General features: G+C 38.8%; 1 pseudogene; it reads left to right on the forward strand.

Moving 5' to 3' along the window:
• The first annotated feature begins 400 nt into the window (after positions 1 to 400).
• LOC149210970 (protein NPG1-like) overlaps positions 401 to 19,184 on the forward strand; it is a 59,169-nt pseudogene continuing 40,385 nt past the window's right edge.

Genomic DNA, 19,184 nt, shown 5'->3' on the forward strand with positions numbered 1-19,184 from the left:
ACCTTCCACTCCCCCAGAAGTCAAAGAACAGTGTGCTAACACTATCGCAATAGGGTTGGAAGAAATTTGGGGTGCAGTGCGAGACTGTACTGGCATGTTGGAACAAGCACTTGAGGTCCTCATGACTTTATAGGAGGACCCCAACATCCAATGCCTAGAAACAGAGGCGCGAGAAATCTTGCAACAATACGACACTGTCCGAGGAACTGCGCAGATAGTCGTCCTTACTGAGCGACTTGCAAGGATGCAGCAACCTAAGGCAATAAAAGAGCAGGTGGATGCTACGCGACATAAAGAGGTCATTCTCAAAGTGCGTGTTCAGCCATGGATTAACGAGGCCTTCACAATCATGACGAATATCGAAGGAAAGCTTGCGCACATATAAGGGAAGCACGTGCAGATGCAGGGAAGCACGCCGGACACCGAGGTCTCAGAAGAACGAATGCAGCAGGTTCAACAAGCAGCAGCTCAGTGCGCTGCGGATATCAGTACCGTTCGAAAACAATTGGAGGGACTCCGCGCCAAGATCGCCGCATTGAGTCACTCTGTATATGGAATTTGTGCATATACAATGCAGATACATAAACGACGTGCATATATGGAAGATATGCACATACAGGAAAGTTAGGGATATACGGAAGATATGCGCAATTTCTGTATATGCGCATATCTTCCGTATATGCGCATATCTTCCGTATATGCACAATTTCCGTATATGTGCAATTTCTGTATATGGAATTTGTACATATCTTTGTTCATGTATCTGCATCGTATATGCGCAAATTCCATATACAGAAATTGTGCATATACGGAAATTGTGCATATACGGAAGATATGCGCATATACGGAAATTGCGCATATACAGAAGATATGCGCATATCTTCCGTATATGTGCAATTTCTGTATATGCGCATATCTTTCGTATATAAAATAAATTTGTGTTGCCCTCGAACTTCTTATGTCTTAGCTTTGGATGCCCCATCAAAGAAGAGACAATGCCTATTCAAATTTCCTGTCCATGTTATGAATTCTTCCTTATTTAATCTAATTTTCCAGTTTTGAGTAGGAGGTTTGTCATTGGGATTGATATTTCAGTTACTTCTGATAGTTGTCTTATTGTTGCAATTCATTTCCTCTTGCTGGAGGCTACTACTGTCTATTTCTTTTAATCCTTTCATGTTTAGAAATTCTAAAGTGAGTCCCCAAGTTTTTGACAGAACTGTTCCAATCTTTGGGATTTGGTCTTTGCAAATGCTGTTATTTCTTGAGAGCCAAATCTGCCAATAGAGAAATGACGGAAGAATTTCCCAAAACCTTTTAATGGTTTGCTTGTTCTTCATTGAGTAAGGGTAATTTTTTTCCAGTAAGTGAAGAAGTCATTAAAGGTTATGGAGAAGTTGAGATCCATTTCTAGAGGACTAGAAAGTTGCTTCCAGCACTCTCTAGTAAATGAACAATCAAAGAAAAGGTGTTGGATGGATTCTTCTTCATTTAAGCACATTGTGCACCTTGACGAGCTTGAAAATCCCTTTCTTTTAACGTTATCAACAGTAAGGATTCTTCCTCTTAGTAGATTTCAACTGAATATTTTAACTTTGGGTAGGATTTCTGTTTTCCGTATAGATTTCCATGGGGCCCAATCTTGTTCATCTTGCTGAGCTTGGAGAGAGTTATATCTAGACTTGACTGAGTAGGCACCCTCACTAGGATCCCAAATGATTGTGTCTTCATCCTCCATATTTTTTGGGGCTGATCCTTTGAGATGGAGAACTAAGAGATCCCATTGGATTTTTAAATTTGGAGGAAGATTTGGAATGTGCCAGTCTTGCCAATTTCTGTTTTTCCAACGAGAGATAAAATGCAGGGAAGATATCCCCTTGGCATGCATCCATTCTTTTATATCTTGGAAACCTGGGAGATATGATAAAAGTTCCTTCCCCATTATTCTGTCTCCCCATACCTTGATACTTTTACCATTTTCAGGCATCTTCGAAGTGTACTTGATGATAGTTGGTATCATTTTTTTAAGTAGCTTCCATACTTGCAAGCATGGCCTTATTGGGACATTTTCATCCAGCAAGTGATTTCTTTGATGATTCATATACTTTAAAGCCAAAGTTTGTTTCCACCAGCTGTCCTTTCCAGTTATCATTCTCCATATAATTTTGGCCCCTAGGGAAACATTCATCAGTCCAAACAGCCTTATAGATAAGCCTCCCTTCTCATAGGGAAAAATTACTTGTTCCCATTTTACCAAGCTGAATTTTTTGGTCTCCTTTTTCCCTACCTGCCATAGAAAACCTATGGTTATTAATTCCATTTGTTTGTGGATGTTGGCTAGGACCAGAATAGTGGCATATTGATAAATTGGCAATGCAGTGAGCATGGCTTTGATTAGAGTCACCCTGCCGGCAATGTTCAACCACAACATTCCCAACTTTGGATTTTTTCCTTCATCTTTTCAGTTTGTGTGCTCCATAACTCAACCTTTAGATTTTCTTTAGATATGGGAAGTCCAAGGTAAAAGAAGTGATTCCAATTTTCCTGTATGGGAATCTCAAGAATCAGAGATATTCTTTGCATGGTGCGAGAGGGAGCATTCCAACCATATATTCTACATTTTGCATTGTTTAAGAGACCACCAGAAACATCCATGAAGTTATCAATGATTTTTTTAAATATTTGGGCAATAATGCATGAATCTTCGGCCATCAACAGAGTGCCATCTGCGAACAAGGAATGATTTATGCTTCTTACACCATGAGAGATGTGCAAACGATTTAGTGTTCTTTCTCTCCTTCTCTTTTCCAAACCTCTACTTAACGAGTCTGCCATTATTATATATAAGAAAGGTGAAAGAGGGCAGCCCTTTCTCAACCCTCTAGAACTTTGAAAGAACTCACTTGGTATTCCGTTTATCAATGGGGCTATCCATGGTCCCATAGTGAAGGCACTAATTACCTCAATGATTTCGTTTGAGAAACCAAATTTCTTTAAGACAACAGTGAGGTAAGGAAGACTTACCCGATCAAAGGCATCGGCCAAATCCAATTTTATGATGATTCCCTGTTCTTTTTTCAGCATGCTTGAGTGTAGAGCTTCCTAGACCACCAGTATATTGTCTATAATATTTCTATTTGGAACAAAGCCTCCTTGGTTTTTTGAGATAATCTCAGGGATAACTTTCTTTATTCGGTTGTCTATGATCTTCGTTATTATTTTATAAGAAGAGTTGCATAATGAAATTGGTTGAAATCTGCTAAAAGTGGAAGTTCTAGCATACTTTGGAATTAATGCCAGATAGGAGGATTTGGTAAAACCTCCCAATTTTTTGAATAAACACATTCCTTACCATTCTTGCTAAAACCATTTTTATTATCTGCCAGTGCTTCTTGTAAAATGAAATTGTGAATCCATCTAGACCCGATGCCTTATCCGCATGAAGGCTCCAAACAACTACCTCTATTTCTTCTTCTGCGATTTCTTGCATAATTTCTGAATTTTGCTCATCACTTATCTTTTTTGGTACATGCTGCAAAAAGTTTTCGTAATCTGCTATTTCTCCATTTGTTGTTAAGAGGTTTTTGAAATGTTTATGAGCTTCTTTTTTTAATTCAACTACTCCTCTAATTTCCTATCCCTCTACTTGGATTTTGTCAATCTGATTTCTGGGTCTTCTAATTTTCATAGTATTATTGAAAAATGTTGTGTTTTTATCCCCTGCTTTTAACCAAAGGCTTCTTGACTTTAGTCTCACCACTTCCTCTACTTTCCAGTTTTCTCTATATATTTCGAGGCCCTTTTCCTAGAGATGGTCCTCTTTGTCCTCCTCCTAATTTTCTTTTGCCTCTTTAAGTTTCTCCATCTTTTTTAATAACTCAACCTTTCTTTTCTTTGTTTGCTTTTTGTTTTCTATGGCCCATGTTTTCAGTTCCTTTCTCAAGTTTTTTAGCTCGGTTTCCCACACATAATAGGGAGCCCCAAAGACCTTTTGAGACCACACTTCCGCAATTAGTTTTTTGAATTCTACATTGTTGTTCCATATTGGGCAATTTCTGAAAGGTATTGGACCTTGATTTTCCATCAGTCCCATAGTAATTACCACCATCTTGTGATATGATGTCGTTGTATGAATGATTCTTGATCTTGTTGAATTGTAGTTGGAGATGATGCTATCCTGAACCAAAATCTGATCTAATCTTTCCTTTATATTGTTGCTTGCTACCCTTTTATTGTTCCACTTATACTTACCATTGTTGGGAAGGATGTCTATTAGATTGTTTTTTCCCATAATGTTTTCAATGGCATCCCTTGAGGGGTCTGCATGGTAAATCCCTCCAAATTTCTCCACTACATTTAGGATGAGATTGAGGTCCCCTCCCAAGATTTTTTTATGTTATGAGTTTCATTTAAGGTCTCTTGAACTGAATTCCAACATTTTTCTTTTTCCCTGAGGTGGCTGGGGGCATATATGTTGACAATGCAAAATTGCTTATTGGTGGTTGTCTCTTTTAGATGTGTTCTAATGTAGTGTTGTTCCTTTTTTTGCTGTAGCAGCTCCCATTTTCCTTTCCTCCATAATGTGAAAATTCCTCCTGAGGACCCTATAGCTTGGTGAGTTGTTCCCTCATAATTTTTTATATTTTGATCATTTTTTCTGAACCCTGGAAACTAGTCTTGGTCTCCTGAAGCATAATAATATCTGGGTTTTCCTTTACTAAAATACCTTTTGCTACATTTACTTTAAAAGGTGTCCCCAAACTGCAGCAATTCCAGGAGACCACAATCATTATTTATTTAGTTGATGGGTTGAGGGTCCTTTCCCTCTTTGATGATTTTGGTTTTTCTCATTGTTCCCGGAGCTTTTCCCAAAAAAGGAGTCCATGGGCTGTTGCATTCCTAAATCCATCTCTTTTGTTGTTGCTTCATCTCTAAGCTCTTTGTTAGATTTTCTTCCTACTTTCTTTTGTTGATCCAAGATTTGGAGAGATTCCTTAGATTGGTTTCTTGTCAAAAAAATTTCAATTGAGGGGGGAGGAGGGTTGCGAGGGGTAATAGGAACTGAGGGGGTGAAGATATGGGAGGGGGAAGAGGTGAGGGGCAGAGGCGGGTGGGGGGGGGGGGGGGGGGAGGACATGAGTGAGGAATATGAGGATCATCAACAGGTCCAAAGGGATTGGGATTGATGAAATATGACGAGATTAGGGGGGGATTGGATGAGGGGAGAGTTGATGGAGAAGGGTTAGGGGGGGAGGGGGAGCCTGGGGATGGTTTGAGGAGGAAAGGGGTTGTTTTCTTGCTGATTTTTTCTTTTTAACTTGTTCCCATTTTGCTTCAGACTCTTTTAAAATTTTCACTTTCTTGCTTTTTTAGACATCTATTTGCAAAATGACCGTATTCATGACATACCTTGCATTTGAATGGTATTTTATCATAGTCCAGTTGTTGTATGTGCATCCATTGATCTAATTTGATATTTATTGCCTCTGGAAGGCCCTTCCCTAGGTCCACTTCGACACATATCCTTGCACATGCATGCATGTTCTCTTTTGGTTCGCATCTGTCAATATACTTCCCCACATCATTCCCGATGGCCTTGACAGATTCATCGCCCCAACAATGTAGAGGAAGGTGAGGAAGTCTTATCCATATCGACGCAATGCTAGGAGCATGCATTTCAGGATCAAAGTCAGGGGTCCATCTGTTTAGGTATAGCCCTGGCATGTCCATGAAGTATGGGTCATTTCTAAAGATTAAATCTCGATCTTCCTTTGTTTTGAAATGAAAGGTATAATACCCTCTTCTAAAAAACCTTATGGAGATTTTTCCACTTTTTGAAGAGGACCAGATCCTTTCAACCCATTTCTAGACTCGACGAGGTGATGGCCATAGTCCTGTAAACTGGCCAACAAATCCCCTTTCTGCTAGAGATAGTGCCGCCCGATAGGGGAGAGACGGAGGTAGAGAGATCTTTGGGATGTCTTCGAGTTTCTTCACAAACTTGGATATCGACGGTCTAGTTTTTGGAGGGCTAATGGCTGAGATCAGAGATGCAAAGGCATCTGCATTTACTTCTTGCTCATAGGATTCTTTTCCTGGAGGAGGATCTCCATCCTCCGGTGGATCCGATGGTTCCATGAACTCAACAGGAGGTTGCTGAGGTTTGTTCGAAACTCAAGGCTACAGAGGCCCTCGGGGCGCCCCAGGAGACTCACGGGAGCATGCAACTCTCAGGGAAAAAAAATTACATTTGTGTTATTGTTAATGTTACATTAATATTTATATTAATATTACATTAATGGTTGAAGAAGTTGATGAGGTTCACCATGATTAACCATAGTCAACTTTTAATGTAACAATGTATATATGTCACATCATTGAACAAGATTGACCATGGCTAAACTTGATGACCATATTTGACAATGGTGAAGCTTGCTTGCCCATGTTTGAACGTGGTTGACTATGGTTAAATATGGTCAAATTATGGTCGACAATAAACATGGTAGCCCATGTTGACCATGAATATCCATTATTTGACCTTGATTGACCATGTTTGACTTTTATTGATTATGGTTAGTTTTGCTTAATTAACGTAATGTATATAATTCCCAAAACATGATGCCCATGTTGATTATAGTTGATTTTTGTTAATTATAGTTAACTTTGGTTGACTTTTGTTGACTATGTTTGATTAATGTACATATAATTTCCAAAACCCGATGTTCATGTTGACTATAGTTTTATAATTTTCAAAACACGATGCTCATGTCGACTATTGTTGATTATGGTTGACTAATGTACATATAATTTCAAAAAGATGATGCCCATGTTAACTATAGTTGACTATGTTTCTATAATTTCTAAAACATGATGCCCATGTTAACCGTAGTTGAATACGGTTTTACAATCTCCAAAGCATGTTAACCATGTTGATTATGGTTTGATACTTTCCAAAGCATGATGCCCATGTTGGCTATGGTTGGCTTGTGTTGATTAACCATTGTCGACCATGTTGACCATGGTTGACCTTGTTGTCTACGATTGACTATGCTCAACCACATATGACCATGGTGAACCGTCTTTGACCTTGGTCAATTGAAGGAAGATCATGATTGACATAGTTAAACATGATTAGCCAAGGCTTTCAATGGTTTTGCTTGTCGCATTATGGCATCATTTTTTGTCCAATAGCAATGACATTCGATGTTCATCACATTGTGATGTCGTTTGTTGTGCATTGCATTGTGATAACATTTATTGTTCATCACATTATGATGTTGTTTATTATTCATCACACTCTAATTACACTTATTGTTCATCAACTTGTGACCTCATTTGTTGTTTGGTACATTGCGATGTTTTTGGTTAGAAATACTTAGTAGAGGGGTGAATCAATATTTCATTATTTTTTACAATGTTTCACTCAGTTAATCTTGAAAATAAATTCACATCACATAATCAATCATCCACAATGTATGAACATAGAGATTAAAGTGCAAATCAAAATTTGAAAAAGAAATACTTGAAAACAATTTTTAATTTATTACAATCTTTTTTGGGACACAAATTCTCTGTAAGCACCAAATTACAAAAATTGCACGCTCCAATTTGTTAAGAAGTTTAGGACACCAATCCTTGGTAAGTGCCAATTTATAGTAAATGTAGGCTCTAACTTGAACTCAACCTTCTATACACCAGAACTTGGAATTCAAATCAAGCCTTAACTTGATCTTCAAGAAACTGGGACTTGACCTTCAAGCTAGGCCTAAACTAAACTTTCAAATAAAAAAACTGAGCCTTCAAACTTGACCTTCAAACATCAAAACTCATCCCCTGAAACTTGGCCTTCAAACAGTAGTACTCAGCCTTCACAGGGACAGAACACAGCCTTAAGACAGGCTTGAAACTCAACCTCTATAGGGATATAATTTAACCCTTAAGATAGGCTTGAAGCTTGACCTTCTCCTCACCAGAACTCAGTCTACTTGGCCTCCAAAGACATTTGTACTCGACCCTCAAAAATAGACATCAAACAAACCAAAAACCCTTCCTAAAAATAATGTCAAAAGCCCTTCAAAAGATGTGCTATTAGAGCCAAGTTTTCCTGCCAACCTAAAGGGTTTATATGACAAATGTTTCTAAATCAACGAGAGAAACTGTTCATAGAATTATTTCAAACAATTGAAGATTATAACAGAAAAAAATCTAGAAAATTTGAAGCTTATAACAGAAACTTTGAAAAAGATTATAATAGAAAATTTGAATCTTTTAACAGAAATTTTGAAGATTATAAGAGAAATTACATGAGGTTTATTATTCGTCACAATCTAATTACACTTATTGTTCATCAACTTGTGACATCATTTGTTGTTTGGTACATTGCGATGTTTTTGTTGGAAATACTTAGCAGAGGGGTGAATCAATATTTCATTATTTTTTTACAATGTTTCACTCAGGTAATCCTGAAACTAAATTCACATCACATAATCAATCATCCACAAAGTATGAACATAGAGATTAAAATCCAAATCAAAATTTGAAAAAGAAATACTTGAAAACAATTTTTAATTTATTACAATCTTTTTTTAGGACACAAATTCTCCGTAAGCACCAACTTACAAAAATTGCAGGCTCCAATTTGTCAAGAAGCTAAGGACACCAATCCTTGGTAAGTACCAATTTATAGTAACTGTAGGCTCTAACTTGAACTCAACCTTATATACACCAGAACTTGGAATTCAAATCAAGCCTTAACTTGGTCTTCAAGACATCGAGACTTGGCCTTCAAACTAGGCCTAAACTAAACTTTCAAATAGAAAAACTTAGCCTTCAAACTTGACCTTCAAACATCATAACTCATCCCCTGAAACTTGGCCTTCAAACAATAGTACTCAACCTTCACAGGGACATAACACAGCCTTAAGACAGACCTGAAACTAAGCCTCTATAGGGATAGAATTCAACCCTTAAGATAGGCTTGAAGCTTGACCTTCTCCTCACAAGAACTCAACCTACTTGGCCTCCAAAGAAACTTGTACTTTACCCTCAAAAATAGACATCAAACAAACCAAAAACCCTTCCTAAAAATTGTTAAACTCACATGGACAGTAAGACAGATGTGAAAGATAAATCAGTGAGTTCATTTTTTTATTAACAGGAGATGTACATTTATAATACAATGTTGTGACTCTTGGGTTTCAGATCCCAAGGTCTCTTGGACTGCTTAGTCTTTTCGGCTTCCACACTAACCCTTTAGGATTAGGTGTCCAACATTCCCCCCCTTAATCCGAAGGGTTATGTATGAGTCCAAGAAGAGAGCTGTAATACAAAATGTGCAAAAATGCATGGCAGCACTAGGCTGAATGTGCTCTATGAAATGTTGGTAAAAAAGGGCGGTGGTTTAAGGATGACCACCAACACTGGAATGCTTAGTGCAGTTCCCGGAACTCTTCCAAAACTGGCAAGAAACTGAAGTTTTCTGCTAGAGGAAGTGTTCTCAATCTGTGATGGTTTAAGGATGACCAACAACTCTGGAATGCTTAATGCGATTCCTGGAACTCTTCCAAAACTGGCAAGAAGATGGTGTCTTCTACTAGAGGAAGTGTTCTCAATTTTGTTCCCGGAACTCTTCCAAAACTGGCAAGAAGCTGAAGTCTTCTGCTAGAGGAAGTGTCCCAGATTGCCAACTGAAGGCATGTTCACGGGCATCTTTGTCTCTGGCTACAACTCTGAAACTGGTGTGGCAGGTTATGGCTCAGGCTCGCTTGATGTGACTTTGAAGCTTGTAGATGACCATCATTTCCCCCCTATCAGGTACAAGGTGAGAAAATGGAGAAAAATCAACTGCAAGACTATTCAATATTCTGGAACAAGTTTTAACATGTGTTTGGAATATCTTCTTGGCTGTTGATGCCCATTGCCAAGAAGCGATCCATCCAAGATGAATCTTTGTTCTTGCAGGCTGTTTGTTTCTGAAGCATCTATTTGAAGAATGGCTAGTTTTATGACAGTGCTCACATGGATGAAGATCAAAACAGTGATCTTTCAGATGGCCAACTCGGTCACAGTGTTGGCATTTGACGATCTGTTGTTGTTGTTGCTGTGGAAGAGGCGCAGAATTTGGAACAAATGGAGGTGAACTGTCATGAATAAATCCAGCACTCTGAAACTGAATGGGCTTGGCATAGTCTGGAATATGAAAGGACAAGTCCTTGTCATATCCAAGACCAGTTCTGTGCTTGTTGTGGACAAGCTGTTCCCAAGGTCTGATGATGGGCTTGGGAAGTGCAGACTGAATTTCTGCATCTGCATGTACAACTGCTGCTTTATTGGGTACTGAATCTGAATGAACTTGAACAATATCGACTTGTTGTTTATGGGAGTCTGCTTCATTGTTCTGAACAGAAACAGGTTCAGAATGGTGTCTATTTTGATGTAGCTCTTCTTGCTGTAGCTGTGATTCAAGCTGCAAAAAATCGATCTTTTCTTGTGCATCATGCAGGCAGGTCTGAATGTCACAAAGAGTGTCTTTGCTAACATTTACCTTCCCACCATTAGCGGAGTGTATTAGTGTATTCAGTAACTCTAATACATCATGAAATCTAGCCATTGTCTTAACAAAGAAATGAACACTCAACTAATTCCAGCTAAGAATTTAGCCAATCACAAACAGATTTGTGTCCAGCAAGAATGAAAGGCTCAAAGTCCTTCCAACACAGATACAATAGATATGTTTCACCCTTAAAAATGCTCAGGTATACCAGTATGGATGCACAACTAAATGACTTCTTCCTTCTTTGAAATTTGTACTTCAACTACAGGAATGGATTACATATACCTCTGATATATCAACTCTAATAATAACAGAGATCTGAAGTAGAATATACCAGCAAATGTTAGGAAGAACAGTGGCTGTAGATAAGTGTTATAACATAAAAGAAGCTCCATCATTACAGAGAAAACACCACAGTGATAATATATGCAACGTATTCAGCTCCAAGATAGAGAAATAAATATGGAGTGTCTTCAATATATTCACAGCCACACATCCAATGAGATGAGGAAGTTTGATGTCCTCTTTGCTGTAACACCCAACTTAAAGCGCAACCGGAAGAAATCAAATTCCCTTCTTCGTATGCCTTCTAGAAGATTACCAGACACCAAAAAAAAACTTTAATTGGTTTCTCTCTGTGATCGCTTTGCCTTCCAAAGACTAAAGCTTGAAATCAAATACTGAAAAATAAAGTGGTCTTCAATTCAATGTTTCATACATAGTCAACGCTAAACACAGAGAGGGTACGTTGCAGGCTATTGTTTAGCAGGAGCATTTGAATTCACTTTGTTTAACAAACAAACAGAGAATGTGTTGGGAGGAGCTTTAGTATGCTCGGGACATTAATCATCAATCATTGCAGATCTGTGTCTATAACGAGCAGAGGGCCAACATCCATTGAAGTCAACACCAAATATCCTTTTCCCCAGCTACATCGAATCACCTAACGTGCTATTGATGCTCTTCAATTCACTGTAATTGAACCTTTAAAGGCTAACTCTCAAAAAATCACAGGGATTGGTTTTCTTTCTCTTCAGACGACTGTAATAGAAATAAACAACGACCTATTGAGTACAAATATGCCCACCCCAAATGCTCAGAGCCGAAGGTGCAAGGCGTGAGAACAAAAAAACTCTCTGACATGGTTTTCGTTCAATCTTTTCATTCCATAGACTATGGTCGTAGGTTGGTCGACTGTTAAATAGGTGCACTTGAAAACATTTAAAGCTCACTCCAAAGTTGTTGGAGGTCTTTCACCTCGAATCCCTCCGGCTCCGCGCCAGGACAACAATAGTTTCACTCCGGACAAAGTTTTTTTTTGGAGGTATCTCACCTCGAGCCCCTCCGGCTCCGCACCAAGACAACTTTAGTTACAATTTGTGCTGGATTAACGACCTGTACAATGTACACCCACCGGACTTTTCAAACCACCGTTCCAAAGCAGGCGGACAGAGGCATTCTCACATTAACGTTCTGGTGTCTCTTCAGATGCTCGAAGTATTCTCGAACAGCGGCAATGGAATGAGCAATACGGAGAAGTTAACGGCTTCTCATTTCTCCTTTTCATGCGGTCTATCGAACTCGTGACCTCCTTTTGATAAGTCACCACAAACGGCCATCAGAGTAGCGAGGACCACCCACGCTTCCGCTTCAGGCAACTCTGATGTATATCAGCAGCAAACTGTCATTGAAAGCACACGACGGACATCAAACTATTAATACAGAGATGAGCCAAGAGGTTAATGAAGACAGGTGCGCTCTCGCGCTATATCTGCATAAAATCGATTTAATGTATCTCATATGAAGCCGCGCATCAACGCTTTACATATGTGCCAATCACGCACTGAAACACCAACAACCAGGTTCGAAGCCGCGCATGAGTACTTACCAGATTACGTTCCAAATTCCATTATAAACAAACCTTATAGAGCTCAACTCATACAGGCGAACATTGTACGCTGTATTGCAGAGGAATTTGGCCGAATCAAGGCGAAATTCTGCCAATTTTATTTGTGCCTGCGTTTCCAGCGCTCAACCAATCGTTCTACAGCAACTTCCCACAGATTTTAGCATCTTTTTAATTGATACTGATGCAAGGACCATTATCACTTCATGCAGATTATAAAACATCAACTCCTAAATGTGAAAAGCATTTCATTATCACAACATGAACTTCAAACATAAACTGCCCGCAACTCTGATCGTTCTTAAACTATTCATCAATTCATAAGCCTCCAAAGGCATAAACCAGCTGAGTTAAAGATAAAGCGGACAGAAAATCTTAAAACGGCAGAGAAAAGGATGAAACGCAAATTTCCACAATGGCATCTTCTACTGCAGCATGATCGCAGACCACCAACTGCATCGGACTGCTATTCTTCTCAGAGGCACGAAGTGCTTCAGATATTAAAATTACGGAGTCAAAGAAAAGACGCACTCGATGAGTTATGAAAGTAGGTCAGTTACGGACTTAAAATGAAACGCACTAGCCCACAAAACAATTTCACTCAACCATAACGGTTTTGGAGTCGGCTTCAGGGAGCTGACACCATCAGCAGCGCAGCGTTTTATATGGAAAATTGAGCAGCGTCTGGCAATGAAAATTGAGCAGCGTGGAGCAGGTCTGAGACAATGAAAATTGAGCAGCGTGGAGCAGGGTAATTATCATGAAACGCTCATGGACAGTGCAGACAGCACGCAGGAAAGGAATATGCACAGCCCAGGGAGTGCAGAGGATATGAAACGGTTTTGGAGTCAGAGCGCATTCAAATGAATATGTCAGGGCAGCGCTCAGGTTATGACAGCGCTCAGGGGAACGTTTAGGAATAGGACAGCGCTCAAGCGTTTCAATGTCAGGATGACAGCACAACAGAAGCGCAGGGCGCAGTTCAACGACTTCCAACTAATTTGCAGAGATGGACCATAAAAAACTCATTAAAACATAGAAGCGTTGGTTTACATAGGCCACAAAAACAAGTGGCTCACACAATATTTGAGAAGGTTATGAACTTACCAGCTCTGATACCATGTTAAACTCACATGGACAGTAAGATAGATGTGAAAGATAAATCAGTGAGTTCATTTTTTTATTAACAGGAGATGTACATTTATAATACAATGTTGTGACTCTTGGGTTTCAGATCCCAAGGTCTCTTGGACTGCTTAGTCTTTTTGGCTTCCACACTAACCCTTTAGGATTAGGTGTCCAACAAAAACAATGTCAAAAACCCTTCAAAAGATGAACTATTAGAGCCAAGTTTTCCTCCCAACCTAAAGGGTTTATATGAAAAATGTTTCTAAATCAACGAGAGAAACTGTTCGCAGAATTATTTCAAACAAATAAAGATTATAACATAAAAAATTCTAGAAAATTTGAAGCTTATAACAGAAACATTGAAAAAATTAATAATAAAAAATATGAAGCTTTTAACAGAAATTTTGAAGATTATAAGAGAAATTTCATGAGGTTGATAGAGCAAGTTGGAGCATGGGTATCATCAAAGGCATCTTAAGGAAAAAAATTTCAGATCTAAAGACAATAAATAAAATATTGAAGTAAGCCCAAAAGTAAATAATGATTCAAATAAAAATATGGAAGAGGAATCTGTCGAGAATTATATGTCTTGTGATGGATTAGAGGTTTTTGGCTACACAGGGAAATGCCACAATGATGGAAACATTATTTCAAAACTTTTAGAAGTGTCATTAAAGGGGAATGATGTTGAAGTCGAGGCAGAGGTATCCAACTTTCCTATGAGGATTGTCCACCATGATCAAGATACAAGAGGTCTTATCGCAGTTTTTTAGAAGGTCTCTCAATTCTCTAATGAGGCACAGGGGAAGCACTTGAGACTTTGCACAATCACTGTTTTTGAATGGGGCAAGTGTAAAGATACATTTGGAAAGGAAGTTTATAGTCCTCATGTTGGAAAGTTCGCCCAACTCTTAAAAAAGGACATTCCATAGTGCCCCTCATGTACAAGGAAATTGTGTGGATGTATGACTGCACCGCCCACTGGATGGATGAGACTACATCAACGATGGTTCCAAAACTTGCAGAATTTGCATCAGCTGATGATTTCCATTTTACTCTATGGCTCAAGGATGTCATTTTGAAACTTTTTCCTGTCCTTGAAAATGTGAAAGATGCCCAATGCCCAATTTTTGCAAATGCAATCAAAAGCTGGTGCCATGCGACTTGGAAATACCGTGCAAACTTTCCATTAGCTCCACCATTTGACAGTGATGTGTTGGCCTTCCTACATTCCACATTTGATTTGTTGCTAAGGGTTTGGGCCACTTCTTTTAAACTAAAGGTGCAATTATCAGTGGTTGAGGCACTGGGACAGATGGTTGGTCTCATTAGTAGGTCACAGTTGAAGGGATCCCTGCCAAGACTATTACTGACAATAAAGCAAAGGAGAATGCATTTTTACTAGCATGCAGCCTAGAAAATCTACTTGATGAATATCTCAGGTCAGATTGTGGGTGCCACTCTAATTTTGAGGACCTTACTGGTGTAGTGAACACCCTTCTTCCAATGACCGCTACTCATGATAGACCTACAAATGGATCATAATTTTCACTAACATTGACGAATTACAAAGTGATGCTAAGCTTTATTGGGTTGACTTACCCTGATGATATTTTCACTTTCCTAATGAATAAATTTATCTCCAAGGAGGATTGTTTTAAGTTGTAAGATCCCAAATCGCTAAATAATCAACACATCTATAATATTTTAGTGTTCTAAATGAAACATTGACAAGCCAAGCATAGAACACAAGGGATCTAAAAGAAATGCAACCCTTTATTTATATTATTAGCTGAAAATAACACATGCCCATATAATAAGATTGGAACTCTAGCAAATGGCATGCACGACTGCTTAATAATGGAAAATCTAAACACTAAAGCACAATTGTGGACCCTGAATGGATCGACCATACAATTAAACCCACGAGGTTTTTGTCCCTAGGATCAAAACTAGAACTGGCCTCTGCCAAGTTCTCAAATAAAACAAAAATAGATAGATAGACTCTGAAGACCCCCAATGCTTAGCTCTTATCCCCTTTTAAAGGTTGGATGGACTCTCTAGAAGCCTTATTTTATTGTTTTCCTCAAAAAACAAAGGTAAATACCATGGGAAAACACTATGGTAAATACCCTGGGAAGATTCTGTCCACTTTGACCATATCAAGAAAAGAGAATATTACAAATCCTCCCGCCCAAAAATTGCTTGCCCTCAAGCAATCCAATTCTATCCACAACAAAAGCCTTTCTACATTAACACCAGGATCCCATACAACCCCATGTGCTATTCCCTACCTCCATGTTAAATGATCTTGAATGGATCCTTCGATACCTGTATCCTAAACAATCCTTCAACCAATCCCTCCTTTGATAGATTCACCTAGATACCAAGCAAAATTATACCCAATCCTACCCCTAATAGATTCTCTTGGATCCCAATGCCATTTAAGTCCTGGGAATTATGGGTTATGATACCATGTTAGCGCTCCATCATTCTCTTGTGTAAGGGCCCAAGCTGCAATATTACCTTGGCTAAGAGTATCCTCCTAGGAATCATCCCATCAATAGAGTTCAAACTCATAATCTCTCATCAATCTATGCCATGGGAAAGATGAATACCTGCATATGGAAAAATATATTATGCTAAAGTTGATTGATGCTCCACTCGTGTTGCTCCACCCAGTCACTTAACATGATCCATTTGGGGAGACTTTTCCTGCTTTCCCTAGCGTATAAAGGTGGGTTGGTAGTGTTGCAAGCCTTATCTATGTACCCATATAGAGGGTTGTTTTGGAACTCCCAACTATACTCCTCTTTCTTCCTTGTGAGGTACTTGAGTCGTTCCTCAACACTAGATAGCTTGGTCGCTGACTCGACACATACCTTTATGAACTCCTCAATTTTCCTATTCTTTTGTAAGACAATGTCTCAGACTGTCCATACTCTCTGCTTCAACATCATCAAATCTGACTTGAAATACATGATCTTTTCCCGAAATTCCTCTATTGGTGTCGTGTTGAATGTCTTTGTATCTGTCTGCACCGAATGCCCCATGACCACAAATTCAACTTGAACCTCTGACCAACTCTCTAGGAATGGCTCATCCTGCACATTATATATGTCATGCTCCTCCTCATGATTTTTCTCATCATGTCGATTCACTACTGTTGGCTCCTCACTCAAGTTTTCCTGGTCTTCCACATCTGTGAAGACAATATGTTGTTCATCTTCTCCCGTTGTCAAACATCGATACATCATTGGACTCTTATTTACACTTGTTTTCTCATATTTTTCATGGATGGACCCAGTTCTATGATAGTCTACCACATCATTAGGAAGAATTACCTCCTTCCTTTTGCCATTTATTTTGTTAAGCTGGCTGATTATAATCAGCTTGTCCTGCAAATCTCTCTAAATAACATTGTCTTGTTGCTCACCATCTCTACTTGACTGCTCGGATTCTTTAGATGCACCTTCATGATCTGAAGGAATCTCCTTTTGTTCTATCATTGTTGCCTTCTTCCTTTCACTTGGACATGAATGGTTAAGTGCCCAAGGTCCCTTGCAAATAAAGCATAGTCCTCTCCTTCTTAGTTCATTTTTGCTACAGGTTTTATTTTCTTTGTTCTTGCTTCCTCCATCAATTCTCTTCAGCTCCTTCCTAGTCAACACTCTTCTGAGCAATTTTATGTTTCGCTTGACCAACTTCTTGACTAGATCATAGGCAACTGGTGATCCCTGTGGCTCCTTCCTCAAATGGTCAACAATTTGGATCTTAGTATCTTGCAGATGTCAGCATCATCTTCTAAGAATATAGACACAATCTTTTGCATGATTGTTTTGACATCGTCTGAATGAGTTGAGGTAATACTAGTGTGAAAGTTTTGGAGCAATTGAAAGATTAACTCATCACAATCCATATTCAACATGAATGTGGCAAAACTGAATTCTTCCATGAATTTTAAAATTATTGACCGCTTCTTAAAGGTAGGAGGCATGATGTTATTCAATCCCTGAAGGGCTTCTACTATCATCTGCAACATATCTCTCATGAGATCATTGTTATAAGGAAGTAGTGGAGATGTTAGAGCTATGACCTTGCTGAGACAAGAAGCAACTGTGAGCCTGACCTCTTCACAAGGGTGTTCCCAAAGTTTGGGTTGTATCAATGCAAGCATGGATGGCTTGAGAGCCCAACTGAGTTTCTTCCATTCTGGTTGCCCCACCTTAGACAAACATATGTCTAATTCCTCCAACTTATGAAGATCTATGTCTGACTTTGTTTTTTGCAATTCAGATCCAAGTGTGAAGAGCTTAGCCCCTCTTCCCTGTCCTTCATTCACTTCCCATGGGTGCTTCTTCTGCAAAATAGAATAGATTGTTTTTTAAAATGGTCTGCTACTTTGACCATCATTTTGTTCTAAGGAGACATTGCTGCGTAAATGACCATATATTCTCACTAGTTCTTCAAGAAGTTTCTAGGTGTTTTCCAAGGTCTCTTCAAGATGACGCATCTTCTCATATACCACAGAGGAATATGAATTCTTCACACATCGAATTAAGAAATAAAAACCATTTCTTCTTCTCTTCTTTTTCTTTCTTCTTGATTTCAAATCCCTCTCCCGATCATTCAAGTCACATTTGACACATAATGTTTTTGACTTTTATAATTTCAAGATCATTTTTAACTTTACTCAAACTTTGATTCACACTTTAATCCTCAGTAGGTCGACTCATTCAATAAGGACAAAATTAGAAGCTTGTTAATGCAAGAAAATACAAGAACCAGCTAGGATTGCTTCTCTGCTGAATATGAAACAATGCCACTAGAGCCTTGCTTCTAGCTCGAATCCTCAAAATTTCTTGGCACAATAACTGGAAGAAGGCATTGTATATCCTGAGTTTGTTATAAGTTCCCAGTGAAGCCCTTTTGTCAAACAGTTTGATGACAATACTGTTGTGGGTGAATTTCTTTTATATATATATACACTGCCCAAAATTCAGTGAACTTAGTGAAGCCCCTTAGTCAAACAGTTTGTTGACGATACTGTTGTGGGTGAATTTCTTATATATATATATCTAGGTGGTTACAAGTGACCATAATCAGGTACAGGAGGTACATAAGCCACTCATCCTCAAGGGAATAATTAGCCATATGGATTGCATACACCCCTTATGAAGATGAGCGTGGCTTTCCAAACACTGCTTCTACGTGTTCCCTTAAAGATTTAATGTGTGGAGGCAATATATGTTGTCCCAGTGCACAGAAAACGTCCAACTTAGAGAGAAAACCCGCAACCAACAATCGAAATCATGTTCGACTGAGAACGAAGAAGAATTTGGTCCTAAATATACAGTGAATTCGACCAGTGTAAGGAACGAGGAGCGAAACATTGGGTAAAATTTGTTGGTATTGCGGTTAACTAAACAAGAAATGTATAAATGAAACTAAATGAAAACCGAACACAAAGACACAAGTAAAAACACAAGATTTTACGTGGTAAAACCTTGACAGGGTGTCAAGGAAACATCCACGGGGCAAGGGATTGGATTCTTTATTCAATCAACAATTATTTTCCACGATTACAATAGTTTGGGC

The sequence above is a fragment of the Pinus tabuliformis genome, chromosome 1_2 (genome assembly GCF_031772625.1).
Source record: "Pinus tabuliformis cultivar Carrire ecotype Pingquan chromosome 1_2, CPIR1, whole genome shotgun sequence".
Lineage (NCBI taxonomy): Eukaryota > Viridiplantae > Streptophyta > Pinopsida > Pinales > Pinaceae > Pinus > Pinus tabuliformis.